A 6,061-nucleotide genomic window follows, 5' to 3' on the forward strand; every position below is an offset into this window, starting at 1 on the left:
CAAGTTGCAGTAAGACTAAACACCTCCCCGCATATTAAGGCTAGAGAACGCAACCCATTATGAGTACAAGGGTCCCCAAAGCAGGCAGAAGAGTCAGAGACAGCCCCTGCTCCCACTGTTAGGAGTCCTACAAGAAGACTAAGCTATACACCTGTAACTTATATGTGGAGTGCCTAGATAAGTTCCAGGCAGGCTCCCTGGGTATCAGTTCAGTCTCTGAACTCCTATAAGCCCAGGCTAGCTGATTTTGTGGGTTTTCTTGTGTTGTCCTTGACCCTTTCTGGATCCCACAATTGTTTCCCCCCCTCTTCTGCAGGATTCCCAAACTGTACCTAATGGTTGGCTGTGGGTCTTTTTTTTTGGAAACCAGAACATTTATTTTATGACAGATTGAAATCCTCAAGATGAACTGGATGCTGCAACAGCTGCCCTCTTGGGTTTAGGGGTTGTCCCTTCACGGAATCCATGCCTGAATCTTCGGTAGACAATTTTTAGGTGCCTCATTCGCCCAGTCCCGGTAGTGTTTCGTCTCTTAGCCTTGGCACTCCAGTTATACTTTCTCTTGCACTTGGCAGGATAGCCGCATTTGCCACAGGTAGACTTCTGAAGGTGGTAGGCCTTAGAGCCACAGCGGCGGCACAACGTGTGCGTCTTGTTGCGACGCTTTCCGAAGGATGACGTTCCTTTCGTCATCTTGCTTCTGCCGCCGAGGCCAAAGAGACCGGAAGAGAGTGGCTGTGGGTCTTAAGAAGCCTGTTTTCTAATGAGAGAAAGAAAGGAAGTGGATCCAAATGGCTAGGGGAGTAGGGGCTAACTGAGAGGAGTAGAGGGAGGGAAAACCATAATTAGGATATATTATGTAAAAAAATAATCTTTTCAATAAAAGAAAAAAAAGAAAACATTACATATGCATTTGAACATACTTGGCTGTTTAAAATTTGTTTAAGATGTCCATTTATTACTGAATAAATATGACTGAGTATGAAAATAAAAGTAAATAATATTGTTTTTAACACCCAAAATAGAATGGTATTCAGAAAAGTAGTTTGAGAACTAGACATTATCAAGAGGATTTCCCCTAAATTATCTAATATCCTCATTTAGTATATAATGATCCAGTCTTGGTGATACAGAATATGAAATAGGAAATGCCCTTTCTTCAATGCCTACAATTTTAGAAGAACTGAGAGTAAAGAGCAGCCATAGTTGCACCTCAGTTTCTCCTACTCACCCTGTTATAGTTTCTGAGCCAACACAGAGTGCCTTTGCATAACTAAGTGGGTAGAAAGTGTAGCAAGACAAAGAGATCTACCACCTTGGTTTCCAGTGGTACAGAAACTATGTTAGAACTATTACACTTGCAGTGAGGTTCTTCGAAGTAGAAGGAATGCTTATACTATTCTGTGTGGTCCAGTCCACTAGAAGAAAGATATGGGAAAGAGTCCCAGATCAGCAACAGTTACAAAGAACATTGCACTACATGTGCCAGGGAGTCTTGCCTGTAGAGCATAAAGAATTGATGTTATAAATTGGACAACAACTCAGCTTGGCTGTCCGTGAGCTGAGAGGAGATGCTAGAAGCATAAAAGAGTAAAACTATTGGCAATCAGCTTGGCACAAAGAGAGTTTGAAAATGTTTTTTGAGAGGATTCTAGAGTGTGTAAAATTAAAGTCAAGAATAACTTCAGTCAGCTGAATAACATTACAAATCATCCACATATGTTTGTCCTGCAACCCTTTTGGGCATCCTCAATTTACAGAGTCCAAAATTCATACTTAATTGAAAGCTTGCATGGTATTAGAAGAATCTTTCCTCCACTTTTCTGTGCCTTTATAAAAGAAGTTTCTAAGTCAAAAGTAGATATATTTTCAGTATGCTGACTTAAGCTCAGAGATCTGTTACTCTTAACTTAATAAATCCAGAGGTCCAGACACTTCACAGCCAGATGGTTTGGGGCCCTTGTAGAAGCATGAGAAGAATGCATGTGGAATGTTCCAATTTTCCAGATCTGTGAATGTGCTAAATCCCATAACTTCTGTTTGGAAAATTCATTCTGCTTTACTTGATTAGTGTCATAGTTAGCTTCAGTTGTCAAAACCTTAACTGAAGAATTTTTCCCATCAGATGGCCTTTAAAAAATACTTGTGTGTGGGTGGTTTGCCTGGATGTATGCCTGCACAATATCAGTGCAGTGCTTATAAAGGCCAGAAGAGACTGCCAACCTACCAGAACTGGAGTTACAGTACAGACTGCCATATGGGTGCTGGCAACTGAACCCAGGTCCTTTGCAAGGGCAGTCTAGGTTCTTAACTGCTTGAGCCCTATCCAGCCCCCATGTGGGGCATTTCCTTGATTGCTGATGGATGTAGAAGGACCCAGCCCACTGTGAAAGATATCATCTCTAGGTAGGTCCACCTGGGCTGCATAGGAAGTGTATCAAAACATAAGCCAGGAAGCAAGCAAGTAAAAAGAGTTCAGCTATGGTCTCTGATCAGTCCCTGCCTCCAGGCTCCTGATTGAGTTCCCTCAATGATGGACTGTGATGTGGAAGTGTGAGTGAGACAAATCCTTTCCTTTCTCAAGTCGCTTTTTGTCACAGTGTTTATTGCAGCAACAGAAAACAAAGTAGGACAGTTGGCATTTCCATTTTTTAGGTAGATTTAATTATTTAGAAGTTATTTCCGTACCGAGGAGAAACCTCTTCTTTTAAACATACAAACCATGCGTATTGTCTCAGATTTGACCTTCCTATATTATGGTTAGTACAGTAAACGAGACAAAGAGATAACCACTGCATGATCTCACATTTATATAGAACTCTAAAGTCAAACTCAGATTAACAGAGAGTAGAATGGGTAAGAGAAATGCCAGGGGATGTGGGAAAAGGGAAGACGTTGGGCTAAAATTACATACTCATAGTTGTATAATCAATGTGTTCTGGAGAGCTATTATACAGCATGGCAATGAATTAATATTGTGTTATGTATTTAAAATCTCTTGAGAGAATGGTTCTCACATTTTACCAGACAGATAAGTGTAACTGTGAGTTAATGGATGTGTTAATTAGCTTGATTGTAGCTAATTAACACTATCTATCTATCTATCTATCTATCTATCTATCTATCTATCTATCTATCTATCTACCTATCTACCATGCATCCATCCATCCATCCATCTATCTATCTATCTATCTATCTATCTATCTATCTATCTATCTATCTATCTATCATCTATCTATCTGCCAATACCTCAATAAACCCAGGGTAAAAACTGAAACAAACAATCACACTTATTCCTTTAAACAAGTCATTAAAGTCTAAGATTCCAAGTCCTCTTGGCTATGTTGCTTCCTGCTTTCTGACTATACTACAGTTCCTAAAGTTCCTTGTTACATATAGTCTACCACTGAATACAGATATTTTAGGTTTGCTCTGTCTTGTGAAATGCAATTTTCAACCCTCTTGCTCTCAAAAATGAGTCTTCTGTTAAGGCATTGTGCAAATCTAGACCGAGCTAATTTTTCTTAAGCTAGTAACAGGTGCCACTAATTTTTAATCAAACTTATGACACTAGAAATCTAGGGGGTGGAGGTGGAGGTACACACTTCATTCCTTATTGAGTTTTATATTCCATTACGCTCCTAATTTTGAAAATCATTATATATCCTCATCCTGTGGCTTGTATGGATTTGCATATATAATCAGAAACACACAAGTAGATTTTTTTTCCCATTTGTTCAACACTTGCTTCTGACTTCCTGAGCTAGATTTAATGAAACTCAATCAGAAATTATGTTTCAACCCAATTAACCTTCTTGCTGTGGGATTACTATTCTTATCTAGATTCCCTGTGAATGGAAGAAGGTCTCTGTAACTCTGCTTTGGATTCTGTTTAAACACTGTTGACGGTGCTTGCATTTCTCCCTTACCTAATGCCACATTTCTGCTGGTATGGAAGACGAGAGAGACTGAATCTATTAAACAATGTATGTATATTTATGGGCAGTATGAATCCAGGGGAGTTAGCAAGGTACAAGCAGGTTAGTGAAACCCCAGATAACTCCAGCAACTAGTTCATTTTCAGTTGATGATGGCTGTAAACTGAGCTCTGGGTAAGTATGCTAGCAGTGCGGCTTGTTTAACCAGCACTATTTTCTGACCGTGCAGTTTCCTTTCTTGTGTGAAATGATATATCCAGGGAGCCTCTGACAATGCCAGGCATTAAGTATTTGTTAATGGTAACCCTTTTTATTGTAGCCAGATTTGATTCAATGAAAAAAGAAACTCCAGTGCATCAGTTCATTTAATGAGCTCCATGATGTTAATACATTAGTGAAAACTGGGTGAAGATAATTATTTGGCTTCTAATGAGGTTTCTGATCAGCATCCTGCTATGAAAATAAGACCTTTCTCAGTGGACCCAGAATGCACCAGGCTAATTAGACATAAGTAAATTGCCAGTTGTATATCACAATACAGTTAAGATCAGTTGAGCGTTTCTAGGACTCAGTTTACATTTCTGTAAAGCGAACAAGCTGCACCAAGGCCCTGAAGTGCTGAGCCTTATAGTGCGGTAATGTGTCACATAGCAAAGTCTCAGTCAAGAAGAGACTGCATATATATGACAGTGGTCTCGTAAGATTACAATGGAGCTATCGTAATGTCAAAGCACAATTCATCACTTTCATATTTGTGGTGATAGTGCAATAAAAAAAACCCACAGCACTGCCAGTCCTACAAAACCATACACACAGTTCAGAACATTTGATAATGATATCAAATCCAGCATTAGCTTCAAACACCTCACACTTATGGAAGCTCTTGGTTGTATTAGGAGGCTAAGTTGAATGATTCACCTATACCTTTCAGGTTTATGTAAGCACATACTATGATCTTGGTACAACAATGAAATCACCTAATGACACATTTCTCAGAATGTATCCCTGACATCAAAGACATCAAACACCTCATGACTGTATTTTGTTTGCCATCTTAGGAAATAACCCATTTAAAGAAGTGTACTTTAGGAAGTTAGAACTTGAGTCTCAGAGATCTGCTTATCTAAATAAAGTTCTGACGTGCACAATGTTTATGTATGGACTAGGAGCTTCTCTACAGCTGTCCTTCAGCAACCTGCTCTCTAGAGCAATAATAAAACCAAAACACCATTAAAAAAAAGAAGTGTACTTTATAATCGAGAAGAATTTGCATGAGGCATTTCTGTTGTGAATGGTATCTCCCTACTAAAATCATGGCTCAACAAAACCTTGCCTGAATCCAAGTGATATCTTTGAATGTCTTAGAAGCAGACAGTGACTGCTTGCTCTTCCTGTCTACTTTTTCTGTGATGTTTGTATAGGATTGTTTGATGGTATTTACCTGCTGTGCAAAGCATGTTTATTGCCCAATATAGTAGATTCTGTAAGTTTGAGTTCACTTAGTTTAGACTACTATAATGCAGCTCACTCCATGTGCAGGTGGCTTTTGGCTTACCTTTATGAGTAATTCTGTGAAAATCTGGAATTCGAAATGGCTGTGAAAGCATAGACACTCTGGTTATTGTTATTACTTTGAATAATAAATTAGCTTTCATCTCTAATCTCATATTTTCACCCATATCCATAAAACTATGCTAACATAGCTTGTTAATTGACAAAAGGGTAAATCCCAGGTCACCCACAGCTCTTTATAACTATTTCAGTCACATTGATGCACCTCTTAACACCACAGTATCTAACCTCTGAATAATCCAGCTCCAAACACAGTCTTTTTTATCTAATTGCATTATATGCTAATTTTTTTCCTTTCAACTACTTTATTGGCATTGAGACCAAGAATCTTGCTAGTAATTTTTGTTTGCCCAGTATCATCTGGAAAAAGAGGGGGGTAGACAGTTGGGGCTTGAAATGTATTTTGGGGGTGACCAGCAGAGATAACACACTCCATTAGTGCTTGCCATTGAATTTTTTGCCTTGCATTTCTTATGCTAAATGCCAACTAGAGATGCAGTCTCTGAGAAATAGAGAAGCACTGATGTGAGAGGAAGAAGCTGTTTGTTTTT

At 39.0% G+C, this 6,061-nt stretch overlaps 1 pseudogene; it reads right to left on the reverse strand.

Moving 5' to 3' along the window:
* Nucleotides 1–352: 352 nt before the first annotated feature.
* Nucleotides 353–726, reverse strand: LOC102002769 (annotated as a pseudogene).
* Between the last annotated feature and the right edge of the window lie 5,335 nt (nt 727–6,061).

Source organism: Microtus ochrogaster, chromosome X (genome assembly GCF_000317375.1).
Source record: "Microtus ochrogaster isolate Prairie Vole_2 chromosome X, MicOch1.0, whole genome shotgun sequence".
Lineage (NCBI taxonomy): Eukaryota > Metazoa > Chordata > Mammalia > Rodentia > Cricetidae > Microtus > Microtus ochrogaster.